This window comes from Candoia aspera, chromosome 13 (assembly GCF_035149785.1).
Source record: "Candoia aspera isolate rCanAsp1 chromosome 13, rCanAsp1.hap2, whole genome shotgun sequence".
Lineage (NCBI taxonomy): Eukaryota > Metazoa > Chordata > Lepidosauria > Squamata > Boidae > Candoia > Candoia aspera.
The window spans coordinates 6119617-6144756 of NC_086165.1; the positions used below are offsets into that span (position 1 = coordinate 6119617).

The 25140-nt window shown below is 43.1% G+C and overlaps 1 protein-coding gene across 1 annotated transcript in view; it reads right to left on the reverse strand.

Moving 5' to 3' along the window:
- Nucleotides 1-2835: 2835 nt before the first annotated feature.
- Nucleotides 2836-25140, reverse strand: part of CD276 (CD276 molecule) — a 169254-nt gene continuing 146949 nt past the window's right edge. Inside the window, exon 8 of the transcript XR_010068700.1 lies at nt 2836-2848. The gene's annotated coding sequence lies outside the window, so the exon portion shown is untranslated. The remainder of the gene's footprint in view (nt 2849-25140) is intronic.

The window sequence follows — 25140 nt, forward strand, 5'->3', positions numbered from 1 at the left end:
AGCTGAAGGAATACAGCTGATAATAAATGCATTCAGGAAGCCGAGAAGTTCTTTGGACTGAATGTTCCCGCTCCGGTTGCAAATACATGACTTCAGTTTTTGGGAAGCTTTGGTGCCGCGGAGAAAGATGAGGTGTTCTCAAACATTATCTGCATATTTATTGGGAAAACCATTTTTCTCTTTCTCTTTCTCTTTCTCCTTCTCTTATTGTACTGCTTCTTTCCTCCCTGCAAAGTCTGTGAAAGTAGGGGGGCACAGGAAGGAAAGTCTTCTGAAAGGGGCTGGGTAAGCATGCTGATGGCAGTGGTGCCATAGAAAATAAGTCCTTCCTCCTCCTCTTCCTCCTCCTCTTCCTCCTCCTCCTCCTCCTCTTCTTCTTCTTCTTCTTCTTCTTCTTCTTCTTCTTCTTCTTCTTCTTCTTCTTCTTCTTCTTCTTCCTCCTCCTCCTCCTCCTCCTCCTCTTCTCCTCTCTTCTTTTCATTTTTGTTTCTAAGCATTTGCAAGGGACTAACTGGCTGACAAGGAGCAAGAAGACAGGGGAAGGATCTCATCCAAAGTGCAGAATATTTCCCTGGCTGGTTACTGCATTTGTGAACAAAAAGGAACAGTGTGGGACTTCCCCAGTTGTAGTGGGGGGGGGGGGAGTTGAAGAAAAAGCACCAAAGCCTCTGTTGTGCTCCCAGATCAAATGTTCTCAGAACACTTGATTGGACTCGCCCGCATGTTTCAGTCAGCACGTGTCTTCTTCTTGCAAGTTGAAGGCACGGGAGGGGGAACATCATTGGAGTGTGAAATCATTTTGTTTGGACTATCTTGGACTCCCAAGGTCATTTGCAAGGAGTGTTGGAGACAGCTGCACATGCTTACACTAACTGGCATGAGAGGGAGGGGTGCATACCTGAGAAGGGGAGTGGGGGGTGGGGAATTTAAATTCACTGAAGGTGTTTAATGGGGGGAAAGCGTGGGTTTTTCCATTCACAACTTTTTCCCTTGTACTGAATGCTACACACCATTAAAGAGAATTAATTAAATAAATAAATAGAATTCTGAGTAATGGCTTATGAGTAGGATTCAATGGGAAGCTGAGTGTTCCAGTCATCACATAAAGTTGCGAAACCGTTCAAAACTTGGCTCTACCTGGAGACGTGTGTACCCAGTCGAGAGTCTAAGAAAATTTCCACAGAATGTCAAAAGTGGCATCGGATGAATCTTCGCAGTCGGGGGGAGCTGAGGAACCTACGGCTTCCCCAAGAGCCACAGAGGTGGTGGCTGATACGTTAGTCGAGTCGGGAGGTCATTTGGAGTCTAAGGAATTGCTTATGAGTCTGATTTAACGGGAAGTTGAGTGTTCCAGTCATCACAGCCTCCTTGAGCTGCTGAATGAAATGTGGGGTAGAAGTCCAATAAGAAACGAATATATCAGCCCTACAAGGTAGACCAGACTAAGAAACCAACGCCACAGAGGTCAGGACTACTTTTGCTGTAAAGCTAGTAACAGATTCTTGCAAGTCTGAAGGTGCTTCCTCCTCCCTTCCTTTATTTTCATGTGAGCTAAGGAGGGGCTTGTCTGAGATGCTTACTCAGGTTACATTCTTGGTCTGGGCTCAAGCCCCTCTTATCTGCCCATTGCCTTGGTACTGTAGCTGCTCTTCCTCCTGTCCTTCAAGGCCATTCCCTATGCCCTCTACAATACATGTCAGGATCACAGATGCCAAATCATCTTCCCGTAGATTTGCCCTCACCCCTTTTAAATCCAGTTCATGCTTTCTCCTGCCCATTCCTTCACAGCAATCACAGCGTTTTAAAATAGAACACCTCTTTGTTCCGGGTCTTCTCCCTGCTGGCTTATAGACCTATGGAAATTAGGAACAAAGAAAGAAAGTTCTTAAGCTAAATAATACACCTGGGTGCTTTGTCATGCAAAATACCTGTTCTCTCGCTGAACTGTGGCATGTTCAATTGACCTAACAGTAGGACTGGCTCTAACACACAAGAAATATGAGACATCAGTTCAGACTAAGAGAGGAGGGGGGCATCCTTTAGAAACTTCTGACTCAGCTCTGCAAATCTATCCAGACTGATGTTGAAAACATAGATTGTAGCAGCTGGAAATAACTAGACACTTAGCATGCCTTCGATTTTAGTTCGCTCCGGAGTCCTTGAGCTGATGATACAGCAACTCATTATGATCCAACAGCAGAGTGCATATTAACTGCATCCCAGGTGCTGCAAAGTTGCCTCAACTCTGTGATGCTGGCATGAGGCCCTTGGCCCTAAAGGATTCTTGTTGGGGAAAGTGAATTAAGTCCTGATACAAATCGTCAAGGTAACTGGATCTAGCCTAGAGCAGCCTGTGTCTGCTACAGCCTAGCGACTGTGCCAGGCACCGCAGGCAGACTGGGTGGAAGAAATGCAGTGTTGGGTTCACTTAGTCTAAAAGGAAGAATTGGGCAGAATTGGGTGCCTGACCCTGATGTGAGAGATTAGGGGGCTGGGAAAGGAATGGAAAGGAGAGGAGACTTCCCCAATCACAAGATAAAAAGGGAGCCCATTGGTAGCTTCTTTCATAAACAGCAACTCGGCCCAGGTGGTAAGAAACCTGGGGAGAAGCATTTTGAAGCCTTCAAAGAAATTCCACTTTAAAGAACTCACCGTAAATGAGGCTAGGAAAGTCCAGTTGCAGTTTCCAAGCTAGGTACCCCAAGGCAAACAGAGCAGGTAACTTACTGAGGTCTGTATTGTTCCTGCTTTCTTGCTCTTGACCAGCTGAGTGGAGTTTGACATCTGGTTGTCTTTCTACCCACTTGTCCTTCTTCCATCGTTTCATTCATCTTGGCCCAATTTTTGTCTCCCTCCCCTCTTCCCTCTTGGTTCTCCCTAACCTAGACTTCACTGGAAGATTTTTTTTTTCAGGGAGGGGGTCACTGGGTAGTGATTATATTTACCCAGCAATTGCGTTTCCTATGTCTTTTTCCCCACCCATGACATACATGGAAACACACCTGATATGAAAAAGATTCCTGAAGAATAAGAGGAGGCCAGCAGTAGTGGGAGGTCAGGTACCCCACCATCATCAGGCCAACACCTCCCACTGATACAGTGGGATAGCCTTCAGTTAGTCTGCAGAGCAGCTTTTCTCAACCTTGGCAACTTTGAGATGGGTGGACTTCAACTCCCAGGATTCCCCAGCCAGCTGTGCTGGCTGGGGAATCCTGGGAGTTGAAGTCCACCCATCTCAAAGTTGCCAAGGTTGAGAAAAGCTGCTATAGGTAGTCTTTGCTCTACAATCACAATAGGGACTGGAATTTCAGTCGCTGCATGATGTGGTTGTTAAATGAAGCACCACGTGACTGGACCTGATTTTACGACCATTTTCCAGCAGTCGTAAAGCGAGCCACGTGGCTGTAAAGTGGATTGTGATGATTGTAAAGTGAATCAATGTTTTCCAATTTATTTTTTGGGTCAGAAGCCAGCTGGGAAGGTCACAAATCGCAATCACATGACCACAGGATGCTGCAAACAGTCATAAATGCGAGCTGGTTGCCAAGTGCCCAAATCATGTGACCACAGGGGTGGTGCAGTGGTTATAACTTCGAGGATGGGTCTCAAGGACCTTTTTCCAGCCCTGTCATATCTCCGAACCATCCTTAAACGAATGGCCGTTAAGCGAGGACTACCTGTATAGAGAAAGAAAAATGATCATCAGCACCAACATGCCCACTGCTGCCTTTGATCAATGGTGTGCCTGGATCTCATATTTGTGTAAGACATAAAGTAAGTAAAGAGTAATGAGAAAAGCCAGCGCTGCTCCTTTTGAAAGACAAAAACAGATTGCTGGATGCTTTTCTCTTGCTTTTTTGCTTTTTAAACCAAGACTGGTAGATTTGGGAGAGGAAAAACTCTACAAAAGTCGAAGCTCCAGATGGCGTCTCCTGTACGATAGGAATGATTTGAAGCAGATGCAATTTGAGGCCTCGAGGCGACCAACTACCCAAAGAAACCGTCTTTTCCTTTCTAACACCCCCTCCCCTCTTTCTCCAACAAATCTAAAATCTTATCATTTAGGAAATAAGAAGTGCTACCCCAATCAAAGTACTTGAAATTATTCCTTGTTGTTGATTAGTAGTTATTTTTTTAATCACCGTAACAGGTGATTGGTGGCTAAAGCTAATAAATAAATAGAATAAATACAGGGTAACATGTAAAATATTTCTAACAACCACAACTGGGACTGGCAACTCAGTCATTAAGCGAAACTTACAGACCTGCAAAAGTTGTAAATGCAAGGATTGGTCGTAAAGTTACTTTTTCATCACCGTTGTAACTGTGAACAGTCACTAAATAAGACAGGTGCCTCCACTTATCTCCTCCACCTCCTTGGAATATGCTCCCTCCTTCCTGAGGACCAGCGGCACCTCTGAAATCCACCACGTCCCTCCTTATTGCCCAAATGAGTTTTTAGATTTGGGGGGGTGGGGTTAGAAGGGGAAACAATGTGTTTTGAGTTGTGTGTAGCCTCACTAAACTGAACAACCATAATGAGGCCCTTCGTCACCCCTTTCCTTTCTTTTGGGGCATCTGTTGGGTTGCTCTGAGGATGCAGGACTCACAAAGTCTTCAACTGGACTTTAGGACTGATCCTATCTCCACCCTTGGGTGCTGTTTCTGCCCCTCCGCCCCTCTCTGTGAGGCTCACAGACCAGGGTGTTCCCCTTGGTTTGCTGCCACAGCAGGTAATCACTGCAACTGGATGCAAACCAATGTGCCCATTCAAAGCTATCTCAGCTTGACGAATGGCATTTCAGTGGGAAACAATAGCACAGCTTGTGCAGTCATCAAGGGCAACAAAGGATATCACTGAATGCTTAATACAAGCTCCTGATCTCAGGAATTGACAAGGGAGGAGACTGAACAAGGCTGGAACATTCAAATTATAAGTTTTTCTCTTGTGCTCTGAGCTGGCCCTTTTTTTTTTGGTCCTATCATCATCATCATCATCATCATCATCATCATCATCATCATCATCATCATCATCATCCCACCCTCTCTTTTAGCCAAGATGGTGATGATTGTTGTTGTTCTGGTTATTTCCTTTCCACTTCCATTTCTTTCTATGTGCATTTATATATCTAGAATAATGTTTGTTTTTTTCCACCAGCAAGCAAAACGGTTATTAATCCCTGCAGGCTTTTTAACATTTAAACTGGATTGTATTCTGAAGCTCTGGACAGGCTCCCCCTTCCCCTTCCTTCCTTCCTTCCTTCCTTCCTTCCTTCCTTCCTTCCTTCCTTCCTTCCTTCCTTCCTTCCTTCCTTCCTTCCATTTTAACATACCTCTTTTCATAATTTAGTTATTGTTTCATGTTTTGCTACAATTAGCAGTGCTGAACACTATCTTTTTTGGGGAGGGGAGTGGGGAGGTCGAATGTAAATGTAATAAAGAAATCAACTAATGAATTCAGACTTTTTTCACCAGAGTTCCCAGGTGGCCTATCCTGGCTTACAGACAACTGTGGTTAGGTTCACACAAGATGCTAAGCCAAAACCAAACAAACCACATTATGATACAACCCAACATACAACAACATCTAGGTCAGCATCATCATCTGGTTTCAACAGCCTTCTCTCTCCAAAAATGGTCACTTAGCAGCAATTACTCTACCCATCAACTCTGCTGGTTCAACTCAGTGTTAGAATTTTCCTTATCAGGTTCCTTTCTGAGCCAGGATCAAAGACAGGCAATTGCATGAAATTAAGTTCTTTATTTTTCACCCACAAGCAAAAGCAGTGACAGCCAGCTGTTGGGTGGGCAATCGCGCAGCATCCCCTTCTTACAGCACATTCTATAGATCCCATTCAACTCCTCCTTCAGAATACCACCCCTTACTCAGTTGCCCATAGTCCACCTAAATGTCACTCCATATAAGGGACTTCCTTCCATCCTTGCTAGGGCCTCTTGACTGTTATTAAACAATGCCTTTCCTCTGGAGAAGCTATCCCAGGAACATACACCTTATCTTGTTTCTATGGGCACAGCTATCTATCAAGGCCTGCTAGAAAGGAAGAGTAAGAAAGTCAACAAAATTCTTCTAGGAAATTCAACACAGCTTCAGGGCCATAATACAAGTGCAAAGGTCTCTAATATATGAACACTACATATAAAATATATGAAAATGAAATATATTCATATTTAAGTTCTATATATGTAAAATCTTCTATCATCAGATAATACCTTCTTCTCATTGCTCCATAGTGTGGGCCTGCCTTTCCTTTTCCCTCCTCCTTCCTTTTCCTTTTAGGTCTTAACTTTAAGATGATCAGCCTGAGGATAAGCTGTCATGTTGCCGACTTTTGTTGAACACGCAAGAAGCTGAGTTTTGCTGAAAGCATCAGGAGAGGGGAATGCTTCCTGCACAGTTCTTTTAGAATTGCTATGGTGGAAGCTTTTTCTTACGGTCTTTCCAAGAAAGCAATGGAACGTTAAGATTTGCCAGTAGGGGAAATTTGAAGGATAGCAAAAGAAAAGCAAGCTCTTCCATGTCTTTTGAGGAAACTATTCTGAACACCTACAATATCTTTGGATTTATTGATTAATAACTAATCATCTTGGAAGTAATTCAGCAGTCTTACAGCACATGGCATCTCTCCAAAGAACTTAGGTCTTCCAATTAACTCTCTTCTTCCCCCTCCCTGTCTTGGTCCACCCACACTGTTTATTTTGCCCTTTCTCTGCCCCCTCCTTCAGCCCTATTATTTTCTTCAAGGTCTGATGGGCATCTTATTCTAGAAAGCTTGAAAATGATCTCAGGCTATCAAGAGACCATCTTCCTCCATTAGTTCCCATTGATGAAACATCAACTGACCATTGTGCACCATTACTCAGCAATCAGCTTGTTAAAAAAAAAGCTGATCTGTCAACAGCCATAAAAATGTATTTATGGTATAAATGCTTTGGTTGATTGCTTAGAGGCCTAAGAACATGGTAGACATTTGAGAAAGATAAAAGCAGCAGCGAGGAAAGGGCTATGCTAAGCAATTTAGATTCTATAAATGCACTCCATATTCTCCGATAATGATGGGAAGAGATTCTCAGCTTGTTATGATCAGAACTTCCTGGCAACCATCTTATTTTGGGAAGAAGATATGATTAATTATCTAGACTAAGAGGCACATGGAAACAGGGTCCACCAACAGGAAATACGGACTGCCACCCTCTCTGGAAATCCTAAAACAATGGTGGGATACTTCGATATTGCGAGATGATTCTTACCTCTGTCAAATTGGTTTCCCCCACTTTTTTTTTTCTCCTGCAGAACAGGAATTGTTTTTCCACCTGTTCTTTAGGAACTTCCAAGTTTCTTTTCCATTTTTGCTGGGGGTGTTGAAGGATTTTTATTTTTATTTTTTTGCATCACAAGATGGCAGAGAATATCATTTTTATGGCTTGCTATAGAATTTTAAATAAATAAAAAAAATCCCCTTCTCACTCCTATGGGTGGTATGTCCTCTACCAGAGGCCTGGGAGTCTGAGGGTTCTGCGCAGGATCTGAGCTGTTCCTAGCACTGCACTCTTCTGGACAGAGAGCTCTGATGTTGCTCCTGGGATCTGCTGGAGCCCCTCTCCCAGCTGAGGAGTCACAGCCCCGAGTGTTCCTACCACCACTGGGACCTTATTGGCCTTCACTTTCTACATCCTCTCCAGTTCCTCCTTCAGGCCCTGGGACTTCTCCAGCTTCTCATGCTCCTTCTTCCTGAGGTTGCTGCCCCTTGGCACAGCTACATCTATCACCATCACTGTCTTCTGGTCCTTGTCTGTCTGTCTATCTATCTATGGTAAGAATCTTGGTAGCTGCCCAAAAAGAAATATCTGAATGCCCACTCACACCCCTACATGCCATGTTGGGAACTCTACTGCTTGAGTATTACTTCCATGAAACTTTAACTGCATGGAGAAAATGATGAAGGGTATCCCCCATGTGGTTCTTCCTTTTCCATAGTTAGGCTTTTAGCCTAACCTGTCTCTCAAGTGTAGGATAAAGGTAAAAAGTGTGAGTAGGGAGAGAGGAGAGTTGCATACTGTTTAAGCTCCTCAGAGGAAAGATGGAATCTAATGTGATAAATAAAAATAAATCCCCAGCTTGTTCTTTAGCAACCCAGTGCTGTAATTGAGAACATCATGTACAGGTCATGCTTGGGTTGTATTTGTGTTTCAAGAACAGAGAGTTCAAAAGAAGGAAAGGGTCAACGTTTGTACTATCTGCCAACAATATTATTCTAAGGTATTAGTGAGACTTGAAGTTTGCCTGACACTTGCTTGAGAGCTCTGGTTTGGAGGAACTCAGAAAATCTAAATATAAATAGATGACTGGATTTAAATTCTCTTTATTGACTCTTCAAGATGGAATGTCAAAATCACCCAGTATTGGGTTGTAGGAGTGGGGAGGAAGTATACAAAGCTATAGCTGATTGCAAGAAAAAGATCTGACCAACTCAGGAAAGATGATATAATCAAAGCAAAATGGTTCTAGCATAATGAATGGTTGTTTGAGATACGCCCCACCCAAGTCAAAGAGTTTTGCTGTTGATTATGCCTTGGATTGCACAATCCATGAAACAAATCCAAGCATTTAGCATTAGGACACCCCTAACTCAAGGGAAATGGATTCCATTTTAATCTTCACTATGTTCACCTTCCATCATAGATGCTGAGAGGGTAGGTCTCTTGAGCCCTTGGTTTCTGGAGATCTCCAGTCTTTCCTAACCTGGTGATCATCAGACGTTTAGAGACCTACCAAGTAATTCTAGGAGTCATAGTCACAGCAAGGGTGGACGCTAGTAGGTTAGGGGAAGCAATTGCTCTTTAATTTGGTTTTGGTAAGCAATGGGTTTCATTTCAGAATGGTCTCCTACTTACAAAGTTCTCTCCCCCAAATCTGTCACTCTTCATTTTATGCTTTTAACTGTTTTAATTGTATATCTGGGTATTGAAAGCCAGCCAGAGTCTTTTGGAGTGGGTGGCCATAATATGTTTACTACCATAAAGAAAGAAAGAAAGAAATCCATCTCAAGAACGTGAATCACTTTGGCTGGAGGTTTAGCCATCAGTGAAACTTGAAACTTAAATTTTATGATGGCCAAGGACCAGCATAGAACAATTCTTTAGCTACCCGTATGTTTCTCCTTGCAATAAATCCATTCATTAGAACCTCCTCAGATGGACCACACTAACATCCTGTTTCTAAGATGCCTGATAGACATTTAAGCCATTTGAGCAGGAGATAAACAGCCTCTCCTTATCCTTCCCCATGGCAACTGTTTTGCAGAGATATACTGTCATTTGAGAGAGGCCACAGGGAATGAACTGGATTTCTGGTATCAGAGTTCTCCAAGCACCAGCAGGCAGCTATTCCACCAATGAAGAAATGATGTGTCTTTTTCCATCAGCCCGTTTCTCAGCATACTTGTTTGTTAGGGAGTTTACTCAGGGAAATCTAACCATCTTTTCAAGAGCTGATCCTCCTGATGAAGTTTACCAAATCCTTTGAGTTGGCAGTTTATTAAAGAGTCCCTCTTTTGGGGGAGATGGGCGGTCATTAAATTTGAATAATAAATAAAAATAAATAAATAAAAATATTAGCACCTCTCAAACAGAATTGAATCAAACTTTTGGTTTCACAGTTGCTGTTTGTTCCCCATGCTCATTTTCTCCGTCTTTCCTCATTGGAGGTCATAGTCCCAATTCAATTAAGAAGGAACATCAGCCTGATGGCTGCTGCTGCTGCCAACAATCTCCCCTTTCCCTTCCCCTTCCTCCTCATCCTCCTCTTCCTCCTCATTGTCCTCCTCCTTCTTTTCCAAGGAGCCCCTATCTGCCAACACCTCCTGTTTGCTCCAGAATGGATCAACTTCAGTCATTGAAATGAACTTGGCTTTCCTTGATCACATGGAAGACAGCAGAATGTAAGATGTGGGCACCTGTCAACACAAATACGCTGAGAACAAAGCCAGTCAGATGAAACATATGCAGAGTGGCAAAGCAACAACTACGTCCAAGCATTCTTTCTCTCTCTCCCATCTGGTTGGCCACTCTTAGAAACAACATGCTAGTGAGATGGGCCTCTAGATCAGTGTAGACTCCTCTTCTTCCTTTATTTTTCAAGAGGGTGCCATTATGTGTTCCCAGTAGACTAGAAATGTGGCTGAGAGGAAGGATTAGCTCCTGCTTGCAGACTATGTTCCTGTGCTCTCCTCCTTCCCCTGTTGTTGCCCTCACATGCCTGAGCTGGAGAAGCTGTGCTTGGGGAGCAATGAGGTTGGCATGCTCAGTGATTTTCTCCCTCTTTTGGAGAGGAGCACTGATTACACAGCCATTGTCCTTGTGTTTCTGCTTCTTTTGAAGCCGATCTCTACCTACAGTTGGTTGGTAAGGCCCAGAGGGATACGGAACACCAGGAACACAGAAAGAACAGATCTTTATGACACACACAGGAAAGACAAGCACTCAATTCACTGCTGTCTTTCCTTCTAGGATGTGGTGGGATCAACAGCCTGCAAGGAATGATCCTGAGATGAACAGGGCCAACCTATAAAGAGAATCAAATATTGTATTTCTGTTCACTGAAGTTTGTCCCATTTTGCCACCAGTATGAAGGGTTTTGGAAGGGGTTTTGCAAACAATTTTTTTTTCTAACCCACAAGCTTTTGTATGCCGTTGGCCCTAAGCCAGGTACGTTTTCAATCAACCTTAGATCATTCATTTGGCTATGCCATATATATATATATATATTCCTAATATAGGCATTTTGTGTGCATTTTACTTCCTGGTAGGGGCCTTTTATTTGCATTTCTCATTGGAGAACTGCATCTCAGCTTTTGGAGACAAAGGTTATTAATGGGGTTGGAAATATGAAATTATGCAAATGGCCATTAAAATGCAAAGCTAACCAATTTCAATACTGTCCCTACCAAGCAGGCCACAGTGTGCTCTTTCTTTGCGTAAGCTGAACTGAATACCACAAGACTTGCTTTTGAGAACACAAGAGTAATTGTCCAGTCCCAAGATGGTGGGGACCTGGACAATAGGTTTGCTGAAGAAGTCTTCCTTGGAGAATAAGGCAGGAACCCAGAAATGATCAGTGGAGACCACACTAGGGTTTAACCTCGCCACTAAACAAATACATATGTTGATGCAACTAGCACCCAGATAAGTTTTATATTTGGGAAATTGCTGGAAAAATGCATGTAAGACCAACATGGCTACAAAGAGGTGTGCATTAGAAGAAATGAACAAAAAATGCATACCAAGTGGGGTGTGTAAAATAAATAAATCAATACAAAATAAAGAGATGTATCATAAAAATTGATGTCCAGGCTGAAAGGTAGTTGGTTAGCCTCAAGCATATGTTCCAGGGAGTCCACATTACAGGAACGTCGTGTGGTCAAACAAGTGATCCTTGGTGAAGGAGTGGCACAGTGTAAGGGATTCTACCTGCATTGGCTGAACCATCTAGACAAAGTAAGGCTTCAGGACAGCATCTTTTCTGTTCACTTGACCACCCGTGTTGATCTGAAGAACTAGTTGGATGTCAGCACTTGGGGTGAGTAATCACTCAGAGAAGTTACTTGGTTTCCCTAAGAACCCCCAAGCTTTGCAAACTCTCTGGTTACAGGACTATCTTGACAGCACAATTCCACCCAGGGAAGCTATGGAATTTTCTGCTATCACAAGATATCAGGGATGTTCTACCTCCCACCTAGCCTGAGATGGCCTGTTTTGCAACTTCCCATGGTGTAGAAGACACACTAAGTTGGTGGCTGGCAGTAGTGTTCACTTTCCAGTCCATTGTCACCATCCCCTATACTCCGTGTCCCAAAGTCAGGACTCTGTGGTGGCATATGCTCAGATTATAATTGCAGAGTAGCAAATCAATAATTCAAATACTGAACCATTGTCACTGAAGCGTATTGTGCCTAGGCAGGGAAACAGTGGCTTGTTACAAAATATCAGCCATGTCGGGATGAACATGCCGGATTCCTAAGGTTGGGAGGACTGAAGACAGAAAACCATGAGATGGTGGGGGGAGAGCTCAGGAGGGAAGATGGCAAGAAAATCACCAAGAGACAAATATCTCAAAATTCCAAAGAATGTAGAAGTATTATGAAAAAATATCCCCTTGATTAACATGTTGATGGAATAAATACTTCCCCGTGAAGGCCAAGTCATAAATCATATCCCGTTTTGCCATTACAAAGGGAAAGAAATAAATCTAAGTCAACGGAGGTTTAGAGGAGATGTTCCAAACCTATGAATTCAAACCATATTGCTTGGGGAAGAGATGCGAGTCCCCAGTTGATTTTGAAAATAAGGGATGGAGGGAGAGAGGAGACAATGTCTAGATACAGAGCTGAGAAGGGCTACTGAGGACATCAGCCCAACCCCCCTGCTGCCTGGAGAAATCCCCATTAAAGCATTCTGACAGAAGAGTGTCTACCTTCTGGTCGAATGCATCTAATGAAAATAATCCCACCTCCTTCTTGGTCACTAGTACCACTGCTGAACTGCTCTTACCGTTGATTTCCCATGATTTGGAAGCTCTCCTTCTATTGGTGAAACCTAACATTACATTTATGGGACGCGGTGGCGCTGCGGGTTAAACCGCTGAGCTGTCGATCGGAAGGTCAGTGGTTCGAAACCGCACGGCGGGGTGAGCTCCCGTTGCTAGTCCCAGCTCCTGCTCACTTAGCAGTTCGAAAACATGCAAATGTGAGTAGATCAATAGGTACCGCTTCGGCGGGAAGGTAACGGCATTCCGTGTCGTCATGCTGGCCACATGACCCGGAAGTGTCTATGACAACGCCGGCTCCAAGGCTTAGAAACGGAGATGAGCAGCGCCCCCTAGAGTCGGACTCGACTGGACTTTACGTCAAGGGAAACCTTTACCTTTACTAACATTACATTTGCCTTTTTAACAGCTGCATCCCACTGTTGACTCTTACTCAGGATCCAAGATCTTTTTCATGCAGATGATCACCAAGCCACACATCTGATTTTCTGTATTTGTACCTTTGATTTCTGTTTCCAGAGGGAAGACCATTTCATTTTTCTCTATGGAATTTCTTTCTGCAATTTTCATCCCCACCTCTCTAACCTATCAAAACCATTTTGTCTCTTTCTACTATTGCTCCCTCCCAGTTTTGTACCATTTGCAGATTTGATCAGCATTCTCTCCACCCCATTATCCAGCATGTTGAATGCCAAGTCCAGAAATAAGCCCCGTGGCACCCTTCTTGATATCTCACTCCAATTTGTGCTAAGACCCATGACTATTTCTGAACCACATCTTTGTCTTTCCCTCCAGATCACAGTACTGCAGCTTCTGGTTTGGACTGATGGATGTGGCTGACCATTCTCCTTGTGATGATCAACTGTGTGATTGGAGAACGTAACAGGAGATGTTGATTCCCTAACTGTATTTCCATCAGACTGAGACTGGATTCCTGTTCCTTCGACAAGCCAAACCCAACACTCCAATGGAACACTTATTCTCTTCTTAGAAAAGCTTGGGCCAAAATAGAAGTTGGATATATTTTGCTTTTTCTTTGTTTCCTGTTACCCTTTTCTCATTTTCCTGGAGTGGCTGGTATACTGTTTCTTTTCTCTACTTGTTATTCTGAACCTATCTGAAAATAGAGTTTTGTCATTCTCAGCATCCTTCTCTGAACTTAGCTCATCCTGACCTTTAGTTTCCTGACACCATCTCTACAAATCCAGGCTACTTGGAGGTACTTACATTTGCTAAGCTATCCTGCATTACTCCTCCATATATGTGGTGTGAAAGGTGAAAGGTCCCCTGTGCACACACTGAGTTGTGTCTGACCCTTTGGGGGGACACCACTTTCACAACGCTTTCTTGGCAGACTATAGCGGGGTGGTTTGCCATTGCCTCCCCCAGTCGTCACCTTCCCCAGCGAGCTGGGTGCTCCTTTTACCGACCTCGGGAGGATGGAAGGCTGAGTCCACCTTAGCCGGCTACCCAAGAGAGAATCCAGCTTCCGCTGGGATCGAACTCGGGTCGTGGGGAGAGTTTTGGCTGCAATACTGCCGCCTACCCCTCTCCGCCACACGAGGCTCTCTCCATATATGTACCCTTCTTTTATTTTCAAGCGTTCGATGCACTTTTAGCATAGTTCAGTTGGCTTCTCCCTGTTGGCAATTGTTTGCAGTTGTGCTTTGAGTATCTCCTTTCTGAAGAATTCCCCATATCCTGAGCTGCTTTTCCTGAGGTTGTCCCTATCCACTTTCTCTCCAAAGAGCTGACACGTGCTTTTCATCTGGTGTATAAGGTTCATACCCGAAAGGGTTTTTATATACAGTATAAAATAAGAGGTGTGCAAAGCTTCAAAAGAGTTCTTTGCTTTGACTAGTGATGAATCTGCTTCGCAAACCAATGCACCCCCTTTAGATCTGCTTTTTTTTTCAGATCTGAAGACTGAAGTGAAACATCCATATTGCTTCATTTTGCATCGTTCCAAGGCCTGTTCTTGCTCTTTCATTGGCCGTGCAGAACCCAGGCAGCAATTTAATCCAACTGAGAAGGAGACTAGGAAGCAACCAGAAGGGTGAGCTGTACATGTTTAATTTGCTCCTGAATTTGGGTGGCTCAAGTTTGGGATGCTCTGAGACTGGAGACCACATGCAACCTGCAGGTTTTAGGCTGACCGTTTCTAAGGTAAGGTAATTTTCATGCTCATAAATCCAACCCTGACGTTTCCCATCTAGTTTTCTCCATGCCTACCTAGAAATGGCAGCTGAGTATTTTCTTTCCCCTACATTTGGAGAGAAGGCACTGCATGACCAGTGGCAGAGTCAGGTCATTCTCCAAGGAAGCTTGCATGAAACGAATGCTATGTGAAACGCAGATAATGGAATGTGGGAGATAACAGGCACTTGCTTTCCTATATTATTAGTTTTTAAGAACCTTTCCTCTCCTCTGGAAGAATTATCATAAAGGAACAAAGCGCATACAGCATGGTGTTCGCATGACAACATACATTCATTGCATCATTTGGCTCTAACACAATGCACTTGCAGCACTGTAGTGCAACATGATTCACGTGGGATTCCAGGGCATTAGCAGAAAGAATGGCTGCAGGCATAATAGCTCTGCCTTAATAGCATCAGGCACAAAAGCACTAGACTTTTTTTTTTTAAAGACAACAATAATCCCAAATTAGCTGCAGGGGTTGTGTCTTTGATGAGTTAGAGGGCCCCCTTGAACTGATAGAGACTAGCAAGCACAGTTTTTGTTGCTTCATCATTGAGTGTGGGGGTTATCTTCCTTTCAACTCCAAACTCATTGGAACTTACCCCATTTCAGTGTGTGTGTGTGTGTGTGTGTGTGTTTTACAAAAACCTCCAACCTGTCCTGACTTAAGCAAAAGACCATGCTGAGATGAGGAGATTGTCTCTAGTGTTTATTAACTGCTATGGTAGACAAAAGTCCTGCCAAACTGAAGGAGCAGGGAAACCCAGACAGATAAACCCCAGAACTCAAGGTGGGTCTGCTCTGAGTTTCTTCGAAGGACAGTTCAAGGCCTCTAAACTATGCATGCGTTTTCCCCCCTGGATAGGGGCCCCCTCCTGCATCCGTCCTCATGACACAACCCATGTAAAAGAGCCATTACATCCAGAAAAAATAAAAGTAAAGGTTCCCACCCCTAAAATCTTATGGGTAACCATTGATCACTGTTATAAATATTTTCAAAGAACATGGGGTAATTGTCCTTTAAAAAACAAACAAAAACAGAGCAGTAACAACCAAGAAAAGCTGTAGGAAACCCTATTGAGTGGAATGGCATAAGGCAGAGAGAGAGGGAGGGAGGGCGAGAATTCTGAATTGACCAAGGTGACCATTGTAGGTGGAATAATTCTGGCTTTCCATTGTTTGGATGAACCAGAGCTTTTGGCTTGGTCAACAAACCCGAGTTAAAACAGTACATTCTGGATTTTGCACCCTCTTAATAACACTCACATTACTTGAATTAGGAGGGAGAAGCACACTGAAAATCTATAAACCACATTTTTGGACTCCAACGGATTCAAAGCTGAATCACTGTTCTAAGGAACCCTTGGCAGAGAATTACAATATGCTATATAGTTTTAGTGTAAAACTGAAATTTATAGTACACATTTAAAGAGAATTTGGAAAGAGACCTAGTCATAATTATGCCACAGGGAGGCCAATTAAACATTTTTACCTTTATTAAACTAGACTTACTATGTTTCTTAGTTTGCGAAACATAATACAAAACTCTTTTCTAATGAGACTTGTCACCTGTGAATATTTTTGCTTAAAGTATTGGAAATGTGGATTTCATGGGGGCAGATCTTTTGCACATGGAGAGAATCTATCAGCGCAGTTATTAGGTCTGAATCATAAATGCAGTGCTACAAATTGAAGGATCCTCTTTATTTTTAGATCAGTTTTTAGTTCACTTTAATATAACCCTAGTCAACAGTCCCAATAAAGTATATTCACTTTTTTACTTCCAGCGTCCAAGTAAAATACTGAAGATATCCCCCAGTTTGGTCCGTTTACCAATGCTTGCTGAGATGTTTTAGTAGTGCGGAAATTGGATGGGTATCATATCATACCCATGGAAGAAATGATATACAAACCACTCCTTGCAAGCAAATTGGCTAACTTTATTATGCACTGGAATCCACACTGAATCCATATATTGTTTGGAAGAGATTTATTGGTTGACTGATTGGAAGCTGAGCTCATAGTATAGAATCTAATTTTAGTTCGATTTAGAATAAGGTATTGGTAGATCTCTTTTTGGCATATATAGGAGGAGCTTAGGTATTCATCTTCTGACCTGATTCATAATCTGGTGACGTCACACCAGTATCATCCAAGGATTCCTGTCCCCAGCCTGAAAAGAGTTGTAGTCATCCCTATGTCATTGAAGGCAAATTCTTTCAACTGCAAGAGATGTCCATCTTGAATTTACTGTCGATGAAGAAACCTCTGAGATTTTATGCCTGCAGGTGAGCCAACAATCCTTACAATGCATGGGAACTATTCAAGATATAGTTTAGACTTGATGAATCTCTTGAACTGAAATTCTTGCTCACCCTTGAACCACCATCTGAAGCCTCAGTGGAGCTTCCTTTTGTTCTCCTGGCCATTTTCTTTGTTATGAGATTATAAAGCATTCCCAAATTAATGAAACACTACAAAAAAGGCAAGCTGGATGAATCATCTGACCTGACCTGGTCCTGGCCTGGTCCTGATATGGCTCTTAGACAGTATAATGGGGTAGCAACACAGATTCATAATTATAGCTCCATAGAGAGCTCCAAATGAGCAGCTTGATCTAATGAGACCCGGAGGTGAACTTTTGACCTTCTGTCTCCATTCCACTAACGTTGGAGACCTATAGAGCCATAAGTCTAAAGGTGGGAGCTTCTGCTTGGGTCTGCTTTCTCACCTGCTACATGATCTACAAGGGTGGATTGGCAAAAAAATATGCAAGGTACTTATTTCCTGGAACCCTGGTGTGGGGGGAATGGTGTTTGCCCTGACCTTGGCTTGTTAGTCCCAAGTGCTGTGAGATCCAGTTCACTGGACTTCAAAATCCACTGGAAATGTGAATGAGAATTTCAGAAGCATGCTTACCTGATTATCTGAGGTCACGCTGGCCATGCAGGGAAGGACAAGTAACTCAAACCCCACCAGATGAGTTTCCTGATGGTTCTAGTTTTCTAGATTTCACCTTTGATGCATTTTGGCATATGATCCAAGTGCAGTATATGCAAGAAAACATATATTTGCATCGAAATGCAAGGTGTTCAGCTTAATCTATTAAAGTGTCATTGATGGGCTTGAAGGTAGCTTAGCATAAGGGAGGCATTATGGAAGTAAATGGCACATTTATATTCCAAAGAGCTTTCTCTCTCTCTCTCTTCCTTTTTTCTTTTTAATTTAAAGTCATTGATGTAAGAAGTGGTGCTTAAAATGGCTTATAAAAGGAAGAGTGCATCTTTGCTAAGAGACAGAAGGCAGTATTTATGCTGAATAGTATAGGGAAGCAAATAACCCATTTAAGGAAATATATTTATGTGTGTGTGTGTGTGTATGTGTGTAATGGTATGTGGGAAAGACCTTGGGAGATGGGGCAAAGAGATGCTGCCTAGGGAACAGTCAGATAAGAGGCTCAGGAGGGACCCTCCCTAGTTTCTTGGGCTGTAAAGGAGACAGAGGGAGACTTGCAAGATTGATGTCAGCCTTACCAGGTAGACCAGACAGGATACATGACCAGATGAGCTAATTCTACTTTATTGTAAAGCTGCATTAACAGAACCTTGTTAGTACAAAGTACAATTCTCCTGCCTTCTACTTTACCCCCGAGAAACCATGGAGCCTTCTTGCCCCACCTACTATCCATCTGCGGGCTATGCCCTCTCTTATCTGACCATTCCCTGCAGCTTCTCTTCACTCCGTCTCCCAAGGCCTTTCCCACATACCATTACAAGTGTGTGCCTGTATGCCTTCTTTAGCAGCTGTGGTCTTCAAGTGAAGCTTAGCAAGTCTTGGAAGAAGAAGAAACCCAACTTTCAGGAGGTCCCACAATATGGATGATGTGCCTGTTTCTTGGCTCCTTCTACAAATGCTCTTTTTCCATTTTCTATCAAAGACTATAAATGATTCCCTGAAGGAATGATTTGCTTCAGGTCCTACAGCTGGAATTGCCTGATTCATGTCAGGCTTCCCTTCACAGGCAAGCTCAGAAGAAATGCAAGAACTCCGATAAGTAAGATTTATTGAAGAATGTTGGAAGTCACCATCAAAGAATTTCAGCAACAGCAGTGATCCAAGAGCAAGCTGTATGCATGTTTCGTCTTCCTCTCCATCTCTAATGGACTTCTCAGAGCCTGGGAAAAAGGATAACCTGCCTAAGGGACCGTCTCGTCCCCATCACATCAACCCGTCCCACCCAGTCGTGCAGAGAGGGCATGCTACGGGCCCGGTCTGCAAGAGAACTCCATCTGGCGGGGTCCAGGAGGCGGGCCTTCTCTGCAGCAGCTCCTACCCTTTGGAACACCCTTCCCCCGGAAGTGCAGTTAGCTCCCTCCCTTCTGGACTTCAGAAAACAATTAAAGACCTGGTTTTGTTATCATGCCTGGGGCAGGAGGGAGAATAGTCACCTCTGGGGATGGTTAGTTCCTTACAGTGGCCCTGTTCTGCTTGCGGGTCATAGAGAACTTTAGCCATCGGGTTTTAATCATATTTATTAGGTATTATATTTATTCTGTAGTTTTATGGGGGTTTTAATCTATGTTTTATTGTAAACCGCCCAGTGTCCCTTTCCAGGGAGATGGGCAGTGATAAATCCGATAGATAGATAGATAGATAGATAGATAGATAGATAGATAGATAGATAGATAGATAGATAGATAGATAGATAGATAACAGTTTGCAAAAGATTATGGGGTCAGAATATCTGAACGTTCCCCCCATATTTCATTGTAAACCGCCCAGAGTCGCTCTTAGTGAGATGGGCGGTGACGAAATATGAAATATACATACATACATATCATGGAGGGGTCTAGCCACCTCTCCATGACTTCTAGGGCAGTCAGCAACGTGAGCAAAGAATTCCCACCCATGCACTTCTTGCTAAGTGGGGTGCTACAGATCCAAGTTCCCAGGTGTTGTAACCCAGCCCCCCTTTTTCCTTTCAATAAAACTGGTTAATAAGACTGTGAGAGTCAAGTCTTCTTGGATGTAAGTAGCTGCTAGAAGCCTGAGACCATCCTATGTAAGACAGCACTTGGCCTCCTCTTGTGGCCAGGCTGATTTTTCTCCATCTGTTCCTTGTTTCTGCATCCTCCGTTTCCCTGGCTGCAGGAGGACTAACCTTTGATTCATCACCCTCTCATTTTAGTGTTCTCAGCTGTTCTTCTTGTCCAACTTTGCTTAACACCATGTGGTTTGCCTAACGCCCACATTGATTCACTTAACGGCCGCCACAAAAATGTCGTAAAATCAGGTCGGATTCACTTGATGACTGCTTTGCTTAGCAACAGAAATTCTGGTCCCAGTTGTGATAGTTAAGAGAGGACTACCCGTATTTCTAATAAACTGCTCGCTTCTATGGCTCCAGCGATGATGCTACTTTGATATTCTTCTCAATCTCAGATTTTTGTGCTTTTTCTGGAAGCATCTTACTTGTCTCCCTTTACCTTCTTTCTGTTTTTTCTTCTGCCACTCTCCAACAGCGGAATGTCATGTTTCATAAAAAGGCAAAGCAACAGTATGCAGGAAACTGAGAAACACATACAGCTTGACAAACAGAAGGAAATGAGTCCCTTTATGAAGATGGAACTGGGGAGAAAGGAAGAGAGACTGAGTCTGCCTGCTAGACTTCCTAAAAATAAACTTGGGCTGGATACAGACCTGCCAATCATTCCTTAACAATATCTTGAAGGATTTTGAGAAGCTGGGCAGTTTTAGCCTGGCAGAAGAGCCTTTTCCTATGAGCTGTAAACTACAGTGCTCGCTGAAAGGGCATCTGCTGGGAGGGCATCTGCTGGGAGATATGAAACAAAGAGTAGGGTGCTATTAAGTGTAAAGCTTAATTTAGAGGGAGGTTTAAATGAGGGGCTGGTGGTCACAAAAACAATCCCAGTAAAATACACCGTCCCAAAATTCCAGAAGGTTTCAAGGGAACTGAGAAGGGAATGTATTGTTCTAACAGCTGGGGGAAGCAACATGGCCGATTCGTTGATTTGATCTCAGGAGATCACCATTAATCAGGATTTCTCCTAGGATGCAGTTGTGCCAACTTCCGCTCCTTCCTTTTTCATCCCTCACTCCCTGTCTTTCCCCTTCATGCCTTCCCTCTTTTCCTTCCATCCCTCTCTCTTTTTCTCCTTCCTTCCTTCCTTCCTTCCTTCCTTCCTTCCTTCCTACCTACCTACCTACCTACCTACCTACGAGGAGCTGATCAGTATATATGTAAAAAGTAAGGGATTGGAAGGATCTTCCAGGGCATATTTTGCTGTATTTCAGAAGTTTTGCACACTGAAGGAGTAGCACACTCCCCTTACTTAGTTAATCGAGTCTGAGGTTTGTTCAAGATATTTAATCAGAAATCAAACTGTCTGAGTGGACCCAGCATCCTAGGCCACAAAAGAATTAACCAAGGTCAACACTTAGCCAGGGTTGAACCAATTAACTGGTTGCACGATCCCAGCCCCATACGAAGAAAGACAAGCTCCCCAATATCCTTTTAACCATTGGGGACGTCTTCAGTCGCTGGAAGGAGGGAGAAGCAGACCCTGTCTGGATCACACTTCCCTGATACTCTCTGACCAAGATGTCCATGGCATCTTCCCAGAACATGGTTGCTCTCTGCCCATGTTGCCCAGAGAGACTCCTGGCTGTGAAGAGCTATAAAATGATAGGATAGGATAGGATAGGATAGGATAGAACTTTTATTGTCATTCCACTGTACACAAGTGCACATTAAAATGAAATTTCATTGCAATTGGCTCACAAAAAATAATTACTATAATATATAGTATATATTCTTTACCATACAACTATATTGTATGGGATTCACTGTCAGTTTCCTGGCGCCACACTCATGCTGTCAGTTTAGGACAGAATTGCTGCATTTTCTGTCTTCACCCAAGCCTCCACTTTGAACTCCAACGCCTATGAAAGTTGGGTGCCATTTCAGGGAAACAGGAACAAGGAAAGAGAATGTAGGACACAGTGTTGTTGTTGTTGAAAGAGTGGATAAGGGCAGATGGAAGTCTAATTTGTAGCAAGAGTCTTTATTCTGACCCACAGATTCCTTTTTTCTTTTTCTTTTTTCTTCTTTTTTCATTGTTTCATTTCCTTTTTAAGTGACAGTTCCTGTTGGAAGCCAAGATTTGTATTTTCCTGGGAACTTGGCAAAGCACTGAACGGCTATATTTTCCAAAGCATAATCCATTTCTTCTCACCATAATATGTAGGGCTGCCTCAACCCATGTCCATTTTACATCTGTGCCCTCACACACCGTCCCATCCCATCCCATCCTTTTCTGAAATCCTTTTGCGTTTTCCCTTTCTTTCCCTTTAAAAAAGAAAAAAGCATAAGAACATGGATTAAATGTGTTCCTAGAGGGATAGCTGGTCCTGTTGCAACAAAAGCAGAGTTTTGTGGCTCCTTATAGACTGACCAAAGTGTTACTGCAGTCACTTTTTATTGTTTGCAGTCCACCTCCAATGAAGTAGACCTTAGTGCGTAAAAGCTTACATGGCAATGCATCTGAAGTTTTTTAATATTTAAAAAGTATTATTTATTTAGTTACAGAGACTATTTTTTTAAAAAAACAGTCTGTAACAAGTTGTAGAAAATATTAAAAGTTGTATCTGAAAATGGTTATCAAGGTATTTATGTAAATGCATGCTTTACTAAATTCACATTATACCAGTGCATCCAAAAACATTTGGATCTTCCCTCTCTTCCAGAACTACTGTACATTGGAAAATCGGAACATTCGAAAGATTATGTTCTTACGTGCATATCAGTTCAGACTGGATGAATTACAGGCAGTCCTCATTTAGCGACCGCAATTGGGACTGGCCACTCGGTCATTAAGCAAAGCAATTGTTAAGTGAACCGTGACTGTGCTTATGATCTTACTTCAGTTTTCCTTTGCTTTGCAAACCTGCAAAGGTCGTAAAGGCGAGGATGGGTCGCAAAGTTGTTTTTTCATCTCTGTCGTAACTGCAAACAGTCGCTAAACAAGGCAGTTGCTAAACAAGGACTACCTGGGCAATCCTACACCACTTTAAAAGATATTTAAAAGATATTTTAAAGTACAGTCCAACTGCAACTGCAACAGTTCTGTTTATAGAGCAGATCAAGTCAGGGCTAAATCCCACTCAATTTTGGTGCCACATCACTCTAAACCAGTGTTTCTCAGCCTCAGCAACTTTAAGAGGTGTGGACTTCAAGTCCCAGAATTCCCCAGCCAGAATTCTGGGAGTTGAAGTCCACACCTCTTAAAGTTGTTGAGGCTGAGGTTGAGAAACACTGTATGAAACCATAATATGATAGACCTAGTTTTGGACTTCAGATTAAGATGTGTGGACTTCAAGTCCCAGAATTCCCCAGCCCACATGGTTGGCTGGGGAATTCTGGGAGTTGAAGGCCAACATCTTAAAGTTGTTGAGGCTGAGGTTGAGAAACACTGTATGAAACCATAATATGATAGACCTAGTTTTGGACTTCAGATTAAGATGTGTGGACTTCAAGTCCCAGAATTCCCCAGCCCACATGGTTGGCTGGGGAATTCTGGGAGTTGAAGGCCAACATCTTAAAGTTGCCAAGGTTAGGTTCATTACACATGAAGGTAGCCATGCCGTCCAGAACGTTCCATGCCTCAGCCTTTCCGATGACTCCTTTGTTATTTTTTAATGCCCGCCATCTGCCCGGCTTCTAATTCTACATATCCGCTTTACAAATCAGCTGCTTGTTAGCATTGTTTGCTGTTCAAAACCCAAGTCCTTTCTATCAGGTCTGTGTGGGAATCGGATGGCCAGAAATGTATTTTCTAACTGACGGAGAGAACCAAGTTGCTATGGGAATTGCAGCAATTACAAATTCAAAGCAATTTGGGGGTGGGGGGGGTGAAATATTCATTGGATAGTGCCATTATTCATACCATTCCCCTGCAAGGAAACCCAGTTCCTAGGGCATAATCCAAGGAAAATAAATCCAACAGGCTATTGAAGGCTGAAGAAAGCAGATGCCCATGTGAAAGAGTCGCCGAGTACGAGATAGGCAGCAGAGAAATTTGATAAATAAATAAATGTTCTATCAAACACCAGAGTTCCGCTTAAAACATACCCACCAACTGTTGAAAAGCTTTAAAAAGTGCAGTGGAGGGGTTTTTTTGGGTGGGTGGGCGGGTCCTCGGTCATTACAAAATCTAAGACTGCCAATCTGAGACCAAGATGCTCTCACCCAGGGTCTTGGGTTAAAAATAAAAAGCTGGGCATCTAATTATAGAGTGTTTGCACTTGTATTCATTCAGATCAACACTCCTAGAGTATTAATCTGTGGTTGCTATAAAGGAGCTTGACTGTCCTGGCAAGCAGGAACCACGCTGAGACGAGGAATAGGTCTCTAGTGTTTTATTACTGCAACATTAGACAGACAATCCTAACAAACTGAAGAAGCGTGGGAAAACCCAGACAGATAAACCCCAAAAGTCAAGGCGGGTCTGTTCTGTGTCTCTTTGAATGGCTGCTCAAATTCTCGCTACTACGCATGCGTTTTCCCCCCTGGATAGGGGCCCCCTCCTGCTCACCTTCTTTAGCAAGCCAGACACTTAACTCTGGGCTCCGAGATGATAAATAAATAAAATGGCCATCCTTTGAGCAAGGTGAACATCAGCGCAATATGCAGACTAGGACTTGCCTCGCCTTCACCCCACAAAGCAATTAACTTGGCATCTGATTTATCTCTGTGACCAGGAGTGCTGTTTTTGCAACTCCCCAAATAATGTTTTGCCAAACTGTGCATGTAGCTATTATTAAAACAATATTGAGCACTAAAAATATACTGTTCCGGGGAGAATCCATGCTGGTAGAAACAATAAATCATTTAGTAGCCACCCAGGAGGTGTGCCAGTCATCAAACCAACTGGAAGGAGGGTGTGAAGAAGGTTGGCAGCTCAGGGCAAAAAGATCAGAAAGACAGAAAAGAGGAAGAATGAGACTATTCAAAGGAAAAGTCCAACGAACATAGTTGACAGTTAGGTTCAGCTTTGTAAGATAGGACAGGAGTCACTGGATAGGACTGGCCTCTCTGAAGGATGGCTTTTCTCCTACTGTTTTAGCCTGTCTGGTAAAATCAGGCAGAATGAGCATGCCTCAGGCCCTGGTGTTAAAACTGTGTCATCAGATGGGACCTAGTGGTGTGATTTTCCTGTTGCAGCATCTGCCCTCTGGAACAGTATACCTCAGAACAGGGTTTCTCAACCCGGGTTCCGTGGCGCCCTCGGGTTCCACAAGAGGTCACTAGGGGTTCCCTGGGAGATCACGATTTATTTAAAAAATTATTTCAAATT